Below are 19,882 nucleotides of genomic sequence, written 5' to 3' on the forward strand. Positions count from 1 at the left end.
TTCCCAACGCCATCTACCGACGGTTTCCTGCAACAAGAAGAAACAAGAAAATTAAATTTTGTCGGTTTTAAAGCGTTCAGGAATTGACGATGATAAATTTGTTACTTTATTTTTCCATTTAATAGCCCAACAATTAATTAAAATTATATCATGGATCATAAGAGCTATTAATTGTTAGTACCTACTATGGCGCGGTGATTATATGAAACAGCTTATAAAATAAAAGTAAAATTACATTTAAATTTTGATAAAGTAATATTTATAATATTATACTTACAGCCAATATTGTTCTGTGAGTCCGGGACTATGAACGTAAGGACTACTACTTAGATGGTACGGACTGCAAAAGTTTACCATAGGCACTGCATACATGTTCGTTTATGTCATTAATCTTTTAACTTGTTATTTTTCCTAATTAGTACAGTGAAAGTCTTTAAATTTCTTGAATAAAAACTGAGAAAAAATCACAACAATAATAACGCATTCCAACAGTAAAATAGACCGCAACTACATATAACTTAACGTTGCATTATGTAGGGTTGACACAGTCGCGGAAATCCTTCCTGTTTTTACTTGACTCAAATCATTATTTGTCACAAAGGCGTATATTATGTGACGTGAATTTATGTTAAATAAGCAATCGCCCGCGACTTCGTCTACGCAGGACTAAAAAAGAAAGAAATAACCTATAATATACCCGCATGCATCAGCTTCATCGGCCTTGCGGACAAACAGAAAAACAAATAAAAAATTAGTATTACGTTTTTAGCCACGAAAATTCATATAATGTATGAAATATTTTTTTTAATATCACATACAGGCACTCCAATTTTGTTCATATATATAGAATATAGGTAAACATTTACATGTATTTATTAATTTGTAACATATTTTATAGTCAACCCAGTATTGAAATTCAAGTTAAATTACAAACGGATACAACTTGAAGCAGAAACTACATTGAACATAAGTTAATTTCCCTTTTTTAATTTAATACGTTACTGTAAAGAGAGAAATGTTTTTATTCGTACTTGAAGCGTGTTAAAAGCTACTTCAGCCCTAAACATCAGTAAGATGCCGACAACAACCGATCGCTACCGAATCGAATCGAACAAAAGTTCCACTTAGCGACCAACAGATGTCGTTAGCGCCCGCTGCGCATACGCAGCGACATGCAGAGATACCAAATTGGAACGCTCGGAGACCTTTTTTCAAGCCTCCGCCCGTAACGAGCCTCTTAAACGCACCTATAATGAGTCTTCGTGGCTTTTTTTAGCATTTATTTCCTTTCCATTGTTGGGAAGATTTTCGGATCCCTTTGTTTGCTCGTTCGTAGCTTTGAGTGTGCCGCTCATTTCGAATCGTCCAATGAGCGGCTTTACTTGAATATATTAATTTTACTTATCATTGTAATATTTATTTGTAGTAATTTCATTGCACAGCTAACTGAAATTGGTTTACTATGGTCAGGTTTGTTTCTAATCGCTATGTGTATTTTTATCAAGAGTATTTTATTAGCAAAGGTTATTGTTATTATTATTTTATTATCTATCGTATGATACAAAGACAGAGATATTCCGTGTAATATTATAAATGCTCTAAAGCAAAAAAGGGTTTAGAATGAACAGACGAAAATAAATTGTCATCCAAAAAAGTGATAATATCAAAAACCATTTCGATTGTAACAGCATAATTAACCAAATCACAATATACGAGTCCAAATGGTCTCGTATTTTTGTCCATATTTAACTTGATTATTTACGGGTTGTGAGCCGCTGGATCCGATATTTAGCGTAACGCATTATAGTTTTGTAGATCGAAGCAACAATCTTGATACTTGATACTTTGAAATAATATCGTTTGAAAGGATTAATGCCTATACCTCTTACGAAGGTTTGGAAGGAAACTAACAACTCGTATCTCAACTATTAACACATCTCAATCGCTCAATTCTGACATTCTGGATTCTATTGAGAACCTACTGCCAGTAAAAGTTGCTTAAAGTTCTTATATTGTACTACTAATCTAACTTACACAAAACAGACACATTTTTTTGTTCTAGCTCAGTTAGGTATGATATTTTAAGTATTATAAAAGCCTAATTTATAATTATAACAAAGTATTAATTGTAATCTGTTAGCTATGAATATTTTAATATCTGTTTATTAGGGTACATAATATATTGTTAAAATTACGAATTTGATAAAGTATCAAGAAGTTTTATTCCTATTAGCAATAAGACAGATCACAAATCGATGCAACGCCGCATTCGTAACCACCAATTTGTATTCGATTCGATTCCGACAGCGATGACTTCTCGATGGCGGCGACGGTAAGATGAAAGACACACCGCAATGCATTCGTCACACTAAATGCTACCGACACCGACGCTTTTTTTCAATATAGATTTGGGTATAACGAGGAAGCTAAATTTCAAATTAACCTATATAAGATACAAAATAGAAAATTTCACAGAAAATTCTAGGTTCAAATTTTCCCAACAATATAAAATCTATTTTCTCATTTAGCTATTTTAAGTATCAACTTCACTTTAATTTCCACAAATACAACGATTCTCTTTAAGTTAGTACTAACTTGTTTACGGCTTACTAAACGGTTTAACTTAGAGGGTTTTACCAACCGTCCTCTTTTGAATTTAGGAAGTAAATAAATTTTGAATTGTGACTAAAGGTTGAACGAGTACGAGATACATATGTGGGCTATTTTTTTTTCACAAACTAATAAATAAAAATATAAAGATAAACTTTCAAAGAAAAAACTTATTATAAGGTTGACTTATAAATTTTGCTATAGGATAGTTAAAAACTTGGTTAAAATTTGTAAAAAAATAAGTATGTACAAAGAAAAGACGAAGAGGTAAATATGTAATATAGGTGTAAAAAAATCACTACAAACTGTTAAGATTATAAATATTTGCACAAAAATATACAAAAAAACTACTACTTTAAGTCTCACATTTCAAGTCACTTAAATCTTACAAAAAAAAAACTTTCAAAAACTACCATTTGGTAGTTACAAAAAAAATTTTTACGCGCGCGTATTAAACGTAAAAGTTGAATACGAAACTGAAACTTTTGAATAAAGAACGCGTAGGCTTGCGCTCGTCGCGAGGCGCCACGTGCTAGTGAAGTGACACTGCAACCGCCCTCCGGAAAATTCGCTAGTTCCCCTTACACACGCGCTGGTGTGAGTGGTAACCCCTAATCGAATAGTAATCCCTAATTGAAAGCCACCTTAACGATTCATTAATGTGTCCGGTTGTACGACATTTTGAACGTATGTCACATCACTATTCGTTATGATTTCATAATATCAGAGGTTAAACGTAAATTACACGACTAATCGTTGGTTTCCGAGTCCCTGTGGAAAAAATATTGTTATTTCTGTTTTGTGAAAGATAATGAGAGAGATGAAGATATGTTTCATACAGGAATTTTGATCTCGGAAACCAACGAAAATACGACTACGACCATTTTTTATTCCAATCGGTGGAGGCAGATGTAAGAAATTACTAGTTTTTTAACGAATTGTTATATAAAAATGTGTATGTAATTACGAAGATGTGTTTTAACGATTCAAGTTTAGATTGATTTTCTCTAATTTTAATAAATTTCAAAATAACGTACACCAAAAATAAGTAACATAAAACAAAAAGTCGCTATAGTCAAATGTTGTGAATAAAATCAGAAACAACCAACCTTGCACTTACATATTTTTAAAGTAACTTAAGTTAAGTAACTATGAGAAAATTTATTGAAATTACTTCTGGGCACCCTATAACAGTTATAAAGTCTTGAGTATTTTTTTTATTAATAAACAACCACCGGTAATAACTAAGCCAGCACGTAAAGGTCATATAACCGTATACTTATTTTGTATTCTCGGACTAAATATTGGCAAATATTCGCCGTTCCAGCTAAAAAAATACATTCTATTTTGCAACGCATTCCCCTCACAAACGTCGAATATTTCTCTAATATTAGGGTAATATGACAGAACACTGGCAACATCGGTTGAATAATATATAAAATGTTTCTTGGAGACGCATGCCTCGCGTACTGTCAATTATTTATCGGGAAAGTATGTAAGTAACTTAGGTATCTTTTGTTTCCAGAAAAGTTATTTGTCCCGTTGTCACAATTACACAATGGTTAAATTAAGACCTTGTTTCCGTAACTTGCTCAGCTGCTTAATGCTTTAAGTATTTAAGTTTTTATGTATCTTGTTTGTATGGATGTCAATTTCATTATGATTTCTTAAACACCAAATAGTGCATTTTTTTTTGTATTAGCAAATTTTGGATTTTTTTTCTAAAGCGATCGTTGTTTATTTATTATGTGTGTTTATGAGTGAACAAACGAACAGAGTTCGCAGTACATTTTGCGGACTCTAGGAAACGAATGAGCTTTCTTCTGGAAAGTTTAATCAAAAAATGAATCTTAAGATGCCTACCTCCAATCACTTACAGATGAAACAACGTCAAACAAAAGTCAGGGGTAATGCAACAATAATACCGCGGCCCGCTTTACTGCCGCTGTGGGATCGCGCGCCGTAAGCCCGGGGGCGGCTAATGAGGATTTATCGTCGAAGAGAGACGTATGCGACAGAGCAGCAAAACTGTGGACGCCTTGAACTGTTAGATAAAAACTATGTGTTCCTAGTATCCCTTATTATTTTTTAAAGGCTAAAAATAAAATTTAGAATGACACATCATATAAGGAAGAAAGACCAGCTTGTAAGTATAGATCATTGTTTCCCTACAGTAATGGTTACAGCATCGGCTTAGAGTTTACGGTTTGAGGCCAAACTTTTCAACAGTTAACGAACCTAATTTGTGTCAAAAGTTTTTCTGAAATTACTATAAAAGTTAACGAAGGGATTATGTTTAGTACCCCTGTCGTCTTTGTACCACTAAGTACAATTCTGCTACCGATGACGCCGTGACATTCGACCCTTACTTTGTTTTATTTTTTTACCTTCTTGCTTTATTGTTGAGGGTGATGCAAAGACAATGACGGTACTTTAAGATCACGCAAATGTTTGCGGTAAATTATAATGTGACAGTTTAAGGACATTCGAAAGTGTGGTCGGAACAAAAGATGTACTTATGCGTCTTATGAATAATTGCATTTGTTTTTTAAATATTTGCATTAAATAATGTCGAAATTTATTTATTTTTCTGAATCTTTTTAGCACAAGGGAACAATATGTGCGAAACAAATTACATGTCGAGTAAAAATCTTATTAACAATAAATTTAATCCAAGGTCATCACTGTTTGTGTGTAATATTGCACAATTAAAATGAAAGATATCGTCTATGGTCCTTTTAAAGAGCATAGACAAGTGTCGACATTGTCGTTGTTTAGGAATTTCATAAAGTTCTTCTGAAGCCTCACAGTCAAACTCAGTTCCCATCTACAGTATTTATGTGGATCGAGGAATGAAATGAAAACATAAAGTTTACGTAACCAGCTCTAAACTAGCCACAGAGTTCCAGTTACTGGAGTGTACCCATCACTCACAATTTAAACAAAAACGTTTCACAGCCATTCGATACCGGCCGCTCGTCTTCGTTACTTGCAGGTAACGTCAGCATAAAAAGTTAAGTCAAATAATTATGTTGTTAATTCGGAAAATGGTAAAAAACATTGATGTAATAACAATGACGTACTTAATTTTATTCGTCAGCGCGGAATTATACGGATGGAAGTAAATAAATAAAATGGTAAAAATTATCTAATAAAATAACAGGTGACAATACGATCTCAGGTATGACTAGTATAAAAATTAATTTATGTTAATGTTATAAATTACGTTTGTTACTAAAATGTGTAAATTTATCTGCTAACCGTACAAGTCGAGTAATAAGTCAGTAAAAATGTGCATACAATGCGATTGCATTTGAAATGCAAAGACTGGCCGTCAGAGGTCGCTTTGCGCGTCGCTCGTCGCTTCCACGTCAGAAATGTGGACATACTTCAATTGTCAATTCGTACTTAACGTTTTAAGATAATCTTCTCTTACCTTGAAAATTAACTTTACGGAACAAAAACCCGTTTTTCTTATAAGGTGACAAGACGAGCAAGCGGTCAACCGAACTCACCGAAATAGCGGAGCGACCGCAACCCACAGACACCCGAATTCGCTGCTGCATAGAAAAAGAACACTGTCCATTCCTATGATCCTCACCCCTTACCATCCTTTCCTTATAAGAAAAGGGTGGAAAGGGAAAGAGGAGAAAACCTCGGCCTCCGGCAAGCACACTTGTCAGACGAAACATGGATTTGCTACCACTTCACGCTCATTTGCTTAAATACAACTAGAGGGTATAGTATGAATATTCGTGAGAACATTCGTTTCCGTAACGTAATCCACAAAATTGATATAAAGTACACCACCAAATCTCAACATTTTAACGTTACGAAGGCGTGTGTCACAATATATTCGCGCTAGACCCTCTAACGTCTAGTTTTCTTCCGGCACAGCTTTAACGAATGTATCCTAATTCAGTTATTGTTTGTATCTGGCTTATAACTTGGTCTTGATCACTTTATCTCTAACCAAATTATTCCGTAAAAGTTTAAACTACAATGGCATTGTGCATGCAACTTAATTTAATTAAATACAGCGTTTATGTCAAATTACTTTATACCTGTTAAAAGCGTTAATGATCAGAAATCGAAAAGTTTCCTTAATTACGAGGCTAATTAAAGTGAAAAATTCGAATCATCACAATAAAAAGCCTCGTCACACGTTCGAGTGTTTAAATACAATTGTAAAACGAAAAAACAAAAATTATCAACAATATTTTACGAAACAAGTAACATTGTGTGTTGGACACTCTAATTTTTAAATGACAGGACTTGTTAAGCTCGCGCATTCCCCTCTGTTAAAACGAACAATATGTTCTAAGCTTGTTTACTATTATGCTAGTTTTCTGAATTTTTACTCCAAAGTTGGTTTTTGTATTATTTATATTTGTAAGGACTAAGTGTCAGCATGTTATGCACATGATGTGTGAATGTCTTTACATTACAACCCGCGAAAAGTGGCTTTATTTACTACGGCTCTTTGCCTAGTCTGTTTCTCTATAGTCAAAGGAAGAATCATCAACATTGATAATATTTTACGAAACAAGCAACATTGTGGACAGTTTGAAAGTTTCAATCGGGACTTCACGTTCCCAATCTGCATGTTAAGCACCGTTGTATAACACAAATTTACATTTGTACAAAACGCCCATTGTCCGCCGCGACTCGGATACAGTGTGAAAACCTCGACGGACGACGGCACAAACAAGTGACTCGTGGTAATGACGCTGCTTTCGATGCTTTACAATTGGAAAGGTTGGTGACTCAGAGTAAATGAAGAACCATATTATTATTTCTATGTTGCTTTGTTTTTCAACATATCTTATCTATATATATAAAAGAAAGTCGTGTTAGTTACACTATTTATAACTCAAGAACGGCTGAATCGATATGACTGAAAATTGGTGGGCAGGTAGCTTAGAACCAGGGAACGGACATAGGATAATTTTTACCCCGTTTTCTATTTTTTATTCCGCGCGGACGGAGTCGCGGGTAAAAGCTAGTTTTAAATAAATGGAACCAAACTTAATGCCTCAACGATAGTCCTTAATTAGTGTGGATTTCTGAGACTATGCGTAGATTTAAATAAGGGCATTTAATATAAAATCAATCGATGACAACGATCTTTAGATCTTTAGATCGTTGTCAGCTTTCTTTATCAAAATTACGCAGTTTTCAAAATTACCATTGTAAATAAGCTAAAAATAGTGTACAAAAACTGTTCGAAATGTCAAAAGAGTAGCACGTAAGATTTAAGTATTGAATCCATAAACAGTAATACAATTTTGTAAGCGCGGAACTAAAACATTTCTTTCTCTCTAGTTGTCCATCTAATGACAACTTGCAACACATGATGACAAATATTGCGCGACAGCTTCACACCGCTGCTTTATAAGGTTTTCTCGGAAAACGTACACGAATCACAAATTTAGCAATCTTAAGTAATGGCGTGTCATTATTTGAACCATTATTTAAACTTAAGTTTTTACACGTTTTTCTGAATCCTTATGTATGCAATCTTAATGATAAATGAATCTTGAAAGAATTTTTTTTTTATAAAATACTATATCGACAGCAACATAACTCACGGCCGTAATCCAATGAGGTAGGCAGAGAACACGGACTTCCATTTGGCGAGATCCTAACACACCTTTCTCACTTCTTATACATTCATACATCTACGCAAACATGCACGTCGGTTTCGGTACTCTTAATACCGCCCTTCATGAATATTTCATCAATCTATTTAGATGGTATAAGTCCGCCTGCTATGGCGCTGACCAACATCAACATCAAAATCAATTCAATTTAATTTTTTTATTATGGCTATCTGTTTTGTTGTATCTATACGAAATTTCGTTCTTATTGGTATCAACCTCTGTCGAAACGTTTGTATAAAACATACCAACTTTGGAAAAGCAGTTAACGAAAAATTCTGCAGTGGAAACTTACGATTAGAATTCTTCTAACTAAATATCATCAGCCGAAGTTTAACAATACTAGCTTTTGTCCGCGACTCCGTCTGCATGGTATAAAAATAGTTAATAGCCTATCTGTTCTTCGGTACTAAGTTCTACATCTAAAGTTCAGAGAGATCCGTTGAGCCGAAAGACTTTCTAACAAACATCCATCCAAACTTTCGCATATTAACAAGAAGTAAGATTACAAATGCTTGCACTAGTACATAATATAAAATAGCTCTAGGACATCTGTCCGTCTGTACGACGACATTGTCTATCTAGAAATGGACGTTCGATATTTTAAGTAACCAACTAAAGTTACTTTAAATAAATAATATTCAATTTGAAACGTATACGCAGCTCTGCAAAGAATTACATAGAGCAGTTATTAATTACTAACTTTTGCGCGCGACTCCGCCCGCGCGGAATTAAAAAAACTTAATAAGTAGTTTATATGAGTCTATTCTACAAGACTATGTTCTACATCTGTCCCAAAATTACCAGAGATACCTTAAAACATCCATCCATCCATCCATCTAAACTTTCGCATTTATATTATTAGTGAAACTACAGTACTTTTACAAAAACAGGATAAAAATAATATACGTAAAAGTTTAAAAATTTTACCGGAGACCAAAAATCTTGCTGTAGTAGTATAGTCAATATTGAGTTTTCATTGTCCGATTTTAATATAACACTATCTAATATAATATATCAATAGTTTTATGATCCAAATATTCGTGTAGTTACAGTTAAAGGAATCTAAAGCATTATGTAACCGTATTGTTAAACGATTTCTTACTTGTCCTACTTAATTTATATCTGCTACAAAGTAAACACAATCTAATATAATTTGCACGTTGGAGCTTATTTAGACAAGCTTGGCTTAGTATCAGCTCTTTAGATTTCCACCTGTCGTTCAAGTTGAAGCGAGCTTGATGCAAATGTCGTCCATTGTTGCGTGGCCACTAACGACTTGCACCGAGTCGGGTCATTACTGACCCCGTACTCGGTCCTCCTATAACATCTATATGTTCTAAGTTCCATTTTAACATTGATCTAATGTCCGTGTGTCAGTTTGTACGATTTAAGAGTAGCAACATTATTTCGGTTTAAAGTTTTCTGTATGACTTAAAAAATACAGTTAAACACTTGTTTTAAATCTTTGACCGCAGTCGATTCTTTAAAACCACGTTGACGTCATTAAGAATTACCTTAAATATTTACTAATAAATCTAATTATTGAATTAAGGATATAAAATGTATAAAATAATATAGGTTCAAATATGTTTATGCTAAAATGTAATTGAAACACTGTCTAAGTATTTTATGGTTAGGCCCCTAATGACTTCTACCCTAATAAAATCTTAAGGATTAATAATATCTTTACTAAAAAAAATATGCAAAAAAAAACCAAACTTATAAGGATTCTCACAATATATTCACTAAAAGCGGAATAATGTAATGTACTTAATGTATTTTATATTATTTGTTATAAAAACGTGCTAAAAAAAACTGGAGATGCCGGGGATCGAACCCGGGGCCTTTCACATGCAAAGCGAACGCTCTACCACTGAGCTACATCCCCGTGCCAACATTAAGTTAAAATTTCAATTTTATTGCTCTGAACGTGTGATTGCAATCATATTCTTACTAGTACATACCTACGTTCAGACCTCAATTCATCTTTTTTTATGTTAAAGAAGCGTCATAGCAGACAAGTAGCGTTTTTATGAATTTTTGAATGTAAAAAAGAAAACAGAGTGACAGCAAAATTGTCCTCAAAGATATGTGAATAAGTGTAAAAAATTATAATACGTTTTATTATTTAGTGCGAACATGTGGACCTAATTCCGCATCCGCCAAGAGAGGCGATCGGCGGTAACAAATAACGAAATCGACCGATACTATCCGACCATTGTTAAATTCCTTGTTTTTGACTGGCTCGGATTCCCGGCATCGCGCGCGCTCCCACCAGTTCTACAGAGTAATGCTTTTTGTACGCATTTGACTCTCGAACTGGTTGCCATCGATTCTGCACTATCCAGATGTATTGACAGGATTCGTAGTTTACGAGTTATTGTCTTGTTTATTAATTTTGCATATCATTTTATTTGCAGTAAGTAACGCCTTTATAAAGTTAAAACAATATTCATCAAAACACCACGGCCGCGTCATCTCTTTAAAGATATTCAAATTGTTATGTTTTAGAATCTGACCTTATTTTACAATTGGACAAAAACAGTCTGCTGCAAAACATTTTCTATTAAATTGACACTTGAATCAATATTGCGTACACATATATGGCATTCTAATCGTATCGTATTACAGTGGGTTTCGTATATACATCTCTGTATAAAACATATATTCATCCCCGTCATCATCTTTGATAAAACACAGACAGCAATATGTTTTAAATGGACGGTCAGAAACCCACTGTTAAATGATTAGCAATAGGCAAAATAAAAAAATTGTACTTATCCAAAAATATTGAAATTACTAGCTTTTACCCGCGACTCCGTCCGCGCGGAATAAAAAAAAGAAAACGGGGTAAAAATTACCCTTTGTCCGTTTCCTGGTTTTAAGCTACCTGCCCACCAATTTTCAGTCAAATCGATTCAGCCGTTCTTGAGTTATAAATAGTGTAACTAACACGACTTTCTTTTATATATTAAACTAGCTTTTACCCGCGACTCCGTCCGCGCGGAATAAAAAATAGAAAACGGGGTAAAAATTATCCTATGTCCGTTTCCTGGTTCTAAGCTACCTGCCCACCAATTTTCAGTCAAATCGATTCAGCCGTTCTTGAGTTATAAATAGTGTAACTAACACAACTTTCTTTTATATATTAAACTAGCTTTTACCCGCGACTCCGTCCGCGCGGAATAAAAAATAGAAAACGGGGTAAAAATTATCCTATGTCCGTTTCCTGGTTCTAAGCTACCTCCCCATCAATTTTCAGTCAAATCGATTCAGCCGTTCTTGAGTTATAAATAGTGTAACTAACACGACTTTCTTTTATATATATAGATAGATTTCAAATGAATATTTCCTTTAAAATCATACCGATCAATGTAAGCATTCGTTTATCATAACTTCCTGCAATTTATCTTAAAGCCTATCGAGGAATAGCAGATATTGGAAATATCAGATACATTTGCAAACTATTTTGAATACAACCTATATGGGAGACATTAAATCATTGCTCTGATTTTGCATACGCCGTTTACAATAGTTGTTTAGTTCAATCTATTTATATCAATGTACTTGTATGAGGACGTTGACATAGAATAGTTGTCACCGGACAATTGGGAATTTCGTCATTTTATAATTGAACTAGAATTACAAATCGTTCTCAAATTGATAAATTTTTTAAAATTGAACTGGAACGAACATTAACAATTTAATAATTAATTATCTACTAGTTTTAAGAATTTTATCCACGGAAAAATACTAATGTTAGCAAAAAAGAACCAGCTTTAAGTTAAAAGACCCATGAGGAAACAGATCACCTGTACGATCGAATTGTTAAATCTAAATGGCGATTACTTGACTCTTTCGTACCAACGTTATTTGTATAAATTTATCTCTGTCGTAGATAGACTCTTTATACGTTTTAATTTTGTATCGATTCAAACAGTAGATAGATCACTTACAGTAATAAAATAACAGAATTTTTTACATATTTATTTTTAGTCTAAATCTCGGACATTTAAATTGATTTATCAATTTTTTTTAGCAATTTTTGACAGCACGAGGTTATTGACGCGTAAAGTCCTATTTTAAATACCATTACTTTTAAACATTGTATAAATTCAGTCATATATCAAGCCTTGTAATAAACCAGTCATAAAACTTTATTAATTACAAAAACATTTAAAATGAAGTATTATAAAGCTCATAAAACTATAGCATCAGATGTGACAGGTAAATTATAATAGATTACCTTGAAACCGATTTTAACTTAAAACCCGGTATTAACGTCGGGCTATCGATTAATCTTCCTATTAAAAGTAACCGTTACAGGTGATTCTTGTACGCAAAATGTATTAATAATTTAAAATTAACTAAGTTTACGGTATCAAGTTTTACATATATAATATTTCTACGGTCTGACCACAGATGAACAAGGATATATTGTCATCTGTATTATATTTTTTTTTTAAATGACAGTATTTCTTTAGCCTCAAAAAACATAAACAGTGTTTCAAGTACATTTTGGTCTTAACATATGTCAACCCTTTTATCGCACGCTGATGTTAGACATCACCAGAAATCATGGTTTTTTAAATAAATCACAAAGTACTATTGGAAGCAGTTTTGGTGACTTATATTTGAGGGTAAAACATACTCTTTTATAAACACGTTGACGTCCATAATAACAATCAACGGTGGTCAAAGAGTTAAAACACGTATTTCACTTTATAATGTCTAACTGTTATTCTGGAGTAATGCAGTTAATATCTAGAGATGCATAATGCAAATTAAATCGCTTAGTAAGAAGATCGTTACTTAATAATAGTTTGTGAAATTCGTCAGTTTATAATATTACTAGATTAATATAGGAAATAAAGCAACAAAAAACGGATATTTATAAATTTTCGATACTTTTTAAAAATGTAAAAAATTCTGAAAAACCTTGGAGAATTAGCCAGCTTAAATCTGTACTCCAACAATTTAATAAAATGCAAAAATTAATTATATACTTAATTTCTAAAATATTTTACATTTATAAATGAAATGCTTGATCCAGAATTCTCCAAAACACCGTCTATTATTTTTTAAGTGGTTCCGAACAGCGTAATGGCAAGCGACCGGCTAATTTCCGACTATCTGATAACGTCTCGACATATTGCCGTAATAAGATTGTGACACAGACTTATATACTTTATAGACATGACACTAGATTTTTATTAGTACAGTAAGGAAATTATTTACAGGTAACATAGGGAACATATCGGCAAGATTTTTTAATGTATTGGATATTTAAATAGCACTTATTAGAATAAATACGAGTAAGTAATGGTATGTGTGTTGTGGAGTATTTTATACTTCAATATTTTGTATCAATTTTCAAAGAAAATCTTTAAGTTAAAACCTTCTCACATGTTTAGTAGTGATTCATTCTGAATTACATACTGCAATAAATCTTATTTGGTTCATCAGAAATTCTACATGAACTCTTGCGAGTGCAACAAATGACAGTCAATTTATCATGAACTAATAAAACATCACGTCACCACTAATAGAATATTAACCCTGCACTGGATACGAGGACTTGTAATGAAAAAATGATTTAGCATGATTTATTGCTTACTCAGGTCCGCGCAAATTGCTGCCAGTTTGAGACGTTTAAGTTAACTACAGGCTGCATACGCGCACTTTTAAGTCAAAAAAGAAAAAATTAAAATGAGGTTTTATGTAAAAAAATCATTTCGACACGAAACTACGTCGGGGACCGATCGATTTTTATAAACACAGGTTGATGAAATGCAAATAAGTGTACTTTAACGATGTAACGCAAACTGGTATTTGATCGTCGTCAATGTACGACCGTTACGGTATTATGTCATTATTTTTACAGTATTTTAATCATGAGATATCTGGAAATTTCACAGAAAGATACGCTTTTAAAAACTAGGAATGACAATACATAGCTAGACTATTTTATTTTATTGAAAAACCATTGACCTAAGTGAAAATTACAAATGCAAGTAAACTTGGGCAATCAGTTTTAAATGTATATTACATATTTGGCAATATTTAGGTTAAATTACTTGACCACTACTCGTAACATAAAACGCCTCTTAAAAAGAATCAAGCAAATATAATTCTTAGTTCCTTACAAAATTTTTACGACTTTAAAAAGTTGTTTAAACCAAACACATCCCGAAGCGTTTGTAATTCCCACGCATTAACCAGTTGTTCAAATACAACTAACTTAAGTCAATCAATTAAGTTTTCATTTGTTTGAAATTGAAAATTCACATTATTTCAATTGACATTTGTGTATTTATTTTAGGTGAAAAAATAAAATCTACAAGAATGAAGAATTTCTCAAATCTAATACAGCGGTATTAAATAATAATATTCAATAAAATAATTTTTTTTTTTGTAGTACCAGTATTGTAACAACGATTTTAGAAAAATCGAGGCTATAAACGTCCGCAATTCCGCGCCGCATTCTTTTGATATTAAATGTCATTAACGCTTTTCCAAACCGTTGCCTTGTTTACCAAACGCATACAGTTTGTCAAGACCATTCTACTTATATGTCGCAGTGTACTAAGTATACACTGTGTGACTGTCAGTTTGTAATTTGACTGTAAATTAATTTTAAAGTAACCTAATCTATTATTAGGTTCTCTTCTAACTTAACTAAATACGTACGATTAACACCAGAGAAATCAATCAGCCGATTTCATTTCAGCAGTTCATAACTGAATAAAAATTCACATTACAGCATGCCTAGGCTGACTACAAACTAACTGAATTCACACTTTGTCGATGACAGTAACAAAATTGCGCAAATCCCGCGCGGTGCGACGTAATAAGCACCGGCTTGTTCTCACTGCCGTTTAATTGTTTTTATGGCTCTATCTCACCGAAACAAGCCCACCGAATATGAGTTGACGATGTTAGTCGTTTTATACTGTACCACATTTTTGTTTTTACACATGTATACCGATAGAGTTAAGAAAATAATCCCATGAATAAATAAAAACGCTATTCTATTGCCAACGCATAAAATTTACTTTATCATTATAAGAAGGTAGAATAAATTTACAGAAAATAAAAACACAGGTCCTTTACTTGGTGCTAATCTTTTGTGTGAGATTATTTTGCAACTTTGTTGATTTTCAAAAATCTCACAAATTCCAAACGCATTTAGCATATGCCTAGAACTTACTTTTTCTTATACGATATCATCTAAGATACAGTACAGTTGGAACTCAGTCAGTTAGGCTTTTCTGAGTGCAAAATTATATTCGAAGTTGAGTATAATTTTCCTTTACTAACTTTACTTGTACACAAGTAAATGTGAAACATGACCGCAATAAAGCCATAAAAACAATTAAACAACAATGAAAACGGCCAGGCGACGGTCTCGGCGAACCCAAATCTCCCGTAATTGAGGTCCACCGCGCTATCAGATACGCATAATTCGTGGTAGCCCTAACGTCAAACATCGGCCCTCCGCTTGACCGCTTCGACCCGCAAAATAGGGTTGTACAATAAATTAAATTTAATTTTATATAATATTTAATAAGTATTAACTAAAAATAATTTTGTGTCGCTTCTAAATTTTAAGTTCAAGAAAAATGTTTCAATCGATTCAACAATTTCTTTCAAAGCGTTTAACAATGTTTTCTCTCTAAAAATCTGAATTAAATTAAAACTACCTAATAACAAAAAATTTGCCAACCTTCTAAAGCGCAAGGACGAATGTATACAGAAAAAAGCAATTGCTATACGATATTATGAACAGACAAAAATACAAAAACTTCGAAACCTAGACCGTCAATCAATAAGCTTAAAGTTTAAATATTGAGCTATGATAGTTATTTATGAACAAATAAATTTCCTCATAATTCCCGTACAAGAAATGGTTAGGATTACGCGGGTCCTTCAGCAAATGTTTGTACACGGGGCGATGCGATTAAAATATTACGCCAGTGGTCAGTTCGTTTGTTTGCATTAATTTCGGCATAGTTTATATTCGGTTTCGTTTTGCATATCATTTGCATGAAACTTGATTGGAAATTGCTTTATTTATACAATTATTATTACATGTATATGCAATTAAAGACATGCAAACGGTTAATGTCTTCTAAATATTGCATGTAAAAACATTACCGTATTGGACATAGAAAGTTTAATTTACAAGATCCACTGTATTAAAAAAATAATCTTTACTCTAAAATAAAGAAAAATGTTTATTCTTAATCTTAGATAAAGTTCATTTCTACTATAAAATTTTACGTTAATATTGAACATGTATTTTATTTTATCAGTCTATTTACAAATTTAATTATCCATTAGACTTTCACACAGTTAATTCTAAGCAAATTATAATCTATATATATAAAAGAAAGTCGTGTTAGTTACACTATTTATAACTCAAGATCCTTCGAACTGATTTAGCTGAAAATTGATGGGGAGGTAGCTTAGAACTAGGAGACGGACATAGGAAATTTTTATCTTGTGTACATTTTTTTATTCCGCACGGACGAGGTCGCGGGTAAAAGCTAGTATTTAAATAAAGAAAAGATACATACCTTTCTGACCAGCATAATGCCTCATCGCGGTACCTGAAACGATGAAATATTATTAGGCACTTCATACTCACTGCAATGAAAACTTAAAATGGAAATTAAGGTTACGCCTTCCCTGTTACATAAAATTTCTAACAAATACCAAATTAAAAAGAAAATAATACTCAAAATATAATATCACTTAAAATTTTACGTGTTTAATTCGCTTTCTATAATTTTTTATTAAATATTTCCGATGATTTTTTAAATCCACCGACACTTTTACGAAATTTTATTTCTCTATCTTCATAGGGACACAGATTATATAACGAATAATAATTCTTCGCAGGTTATTTTCCTCAGAGCCACAAATTATTTTGAAAATCGAATGATTATTTAACAGGAGAAAGTTTTTTTTTCTAAATTTAATTTGTTTTAGACAAAAATTTGTGCATACTTATGGTGATAATAGAAAAATTCGGAAAACGGTAATTTAAAAAATTTAAAAAGATCTAACATTTTAATACTTTTATTCTTTAAATCCGTATTTTGACATTTATTTATTTTAAAGACTACGTAAAATAGAAAAGAAATATTTATTGTGGAACGAAGTGGCAAACTAAAAAACATTTAATTAACAAATTAAAAGATATTTTGACATCTGGCAACTTATATCTTTGTTGTTTAACCCAACCGTCAAATAGGTTACCTTTGCTGATTCAAATTACTATTTTGGATTTATTCTTTGACGATTAAGTATCTATGTCGTTGTGATCGTGATTTTTTTGTGAACGATGACTGTCATTCCTATGCTTTAAGGAAGTGATTTAAACATACGAATGTGTTCCTTCAACTCAACATTACTTGGTAAGTTATTTTATATATTGTTCTAATTTTAAAATATTAAATTCTTTTAATTCGAAATTCAAAACATTTGATAATTAACCTTATGCTTTACAAACTTAAGCTACCCTTAATTCGTTTTATGATATTGAGATTTTGTAATAAGTAGAGAACGTTTTCTATAATGCAAACAAAAATCTTTTTAGCACAAAATCTAGTTATATGTGTTTATATCGGAATGACGCTTTTAAACGAATGTTGTCAAGTTTTTTGTTATGAATTGTCATAACAACTTTTGACGTACTTCTTGTATGTTATTAAAAAATTATATCTGCAATCCATATATCGTAAATGAGTAAAATAGTAAAGGATTTCAGATCAAAATACAGTAAACTTTCATTACTTGATGTGGCTAGTAAAATTGTTATTTATACTTTAAGCGCAAAAATAGTTCTGTCTGTTTGTAAATTTTTAACGTGTAATAAATAGTGTTTTATTATGTTTATCTAAGTACTGATTACACAAATAATTTGCTAAAAATGTAGAATATAAATTACTAGCTTTTACCCGCAACTCCGTCCGCGCGGAATAAAAAATAAAAAACGGGGTAAAAATTATCCTATGTCCTATTCCTGGTTCTAAGCTACCTGCTCACCAATTTTCAGTCAAATCGATTCAGCCGTTCTTGAGTTATAAATGGTGTAACTAACACAACTTTCTTTTATATATATATAGATAACAATATAATATCAACAATTATCTACTATCAATTATCAACTGATAAGAAAGAGCAGATGGCATTGAGTAAAGCAAAATTTTCTTAAAAAAGAATTTTACAATTTTTGATTCAAAACATGTTGAATAACATGTTGAATAACAGAAAGCCTATATCACTACCATAAGCTCTTCCAAACAAATACATCTATGACCCAGACTTTGTACAAAGTCTACGACCTCCCAGGCGTTAAATGAATAATTCAGATGCTATTGCGGGCAAGTGCGGCCATTATTAATAACAGGCTAACGCATTACTTAGGACTTAGGACTTGCAAACTGCATTGATGGAATGCTGACCCGGCTAACGTATCGTTGAGGATCACTATCTACTAGTTTTTACTAACGCTTTTACTCGGTTACTTACTCTTAAATGCAACAAATTCAAATATGGACAATCTTTTTCTTTGTTCACAAAATGCAAAATGGTTTTTTTTTTTTGAACATAAACAATTTTTTTAACGAAACAGAAACAGAAGAGTTTTAAAATATTTTTTAGACGAAATAAACAGACTGCTGATAAAAGTTCGGAGCCGGAAACCACGCTTTCGTACAGCAAAAATTCTCTGTAGTAGCACTTAGCTATAATACTAGATAGTTCTAATCAAGTTTGTTTACTTGTCTCGTTTACAAGTATATATGTTATGTTGTAATGAATTAAATAAAAAAACAAAATAATTAACTTCCAAAAGCTAATTAAAATCGAGTTTATGAGACCTCGCTGCTTAAATCGCTATAAATTGCTTAATAAAGTACGAGTCGGATAATTACTAGTACAACCTTGTAGATTAACTAGAAAATTGCATTTTATAATGCACAGGGAAATATACAAGATTATACACGTTAAAATAAAGCTAAAAATTTCTTTGAAGGTTCTAGAAATGAAAATTAGCATTTATTCACATGTTTATGTCGAAATGTTACCAAATTAAAGCACGTTAGGTATTTATTTTGCTAGTACTCGATACAATATTTATCGAACATTATTTCACGAGACATAAACTTTAGAGTCATACCTAGTAAACTTTAACAGTCGCACTAATAGTAGATAATGGTTATTTAGTAGCCTCTTGGCTCTTCATGAAAAGTCGCCCTTAGTAATAGGTGTCTCTGAGTCCTGCAGTAAGACCCAAATTTAAAAATTCTTCCTTTATTACCAAGACCAATAGGCACACCAAATGTTTATAACCCGTAAAAACTTTTAATAAACACCTTGCTCGGAGGGCGTTCGCAAATTTGCAAAATGAAATATGTCGAACAGTCTTTATGAACGTTGATGCGACCGTAAATATGGCGTTCCGTTCATAATACGATCCAACAAACGATGGCACATTCACTTTATTGTGTCTTGTCTTACCGCTTTATTGAATATATTTATCTAAATTTTACGCACAATTTTTTTTACCAACTTAATCGAAAGTTAGAAATACTAAAAAC

The 19,882-nt window shown here is 32.3% G+C and overlaps 1 non-coding gene across 1 annotated transcript; it reads right to left on the reverse strand.

The window, feature by feature from the left end:
- Positions 1 to 10,089: 10,089 nt before the first annotated feature.
- On the reverse strand, positions 10,090 to 10,161 carry Trnaa-ugc. The gene has a single exon. It is a non-coding gene; the product is annotated as a tRNA-Ala (tRNA).
- Between the last annotated feature and the right edge of the window lie 9,721 nt (positions 10,162 to 19,882).

The sequence above is a fragment of the Papilio machaon genome, chromosome 18 (genome assembly GCF_912999745.1).
Source record: "Papilio machaon chromosome 18, ilPapMach1.1, whole genome shotgun sequence".
NCBI lineage: Eukaryota > Metazoa > Arthropoda > Insecta > Lepidoptera > Papilionidae > Papilio > Papilio machaon.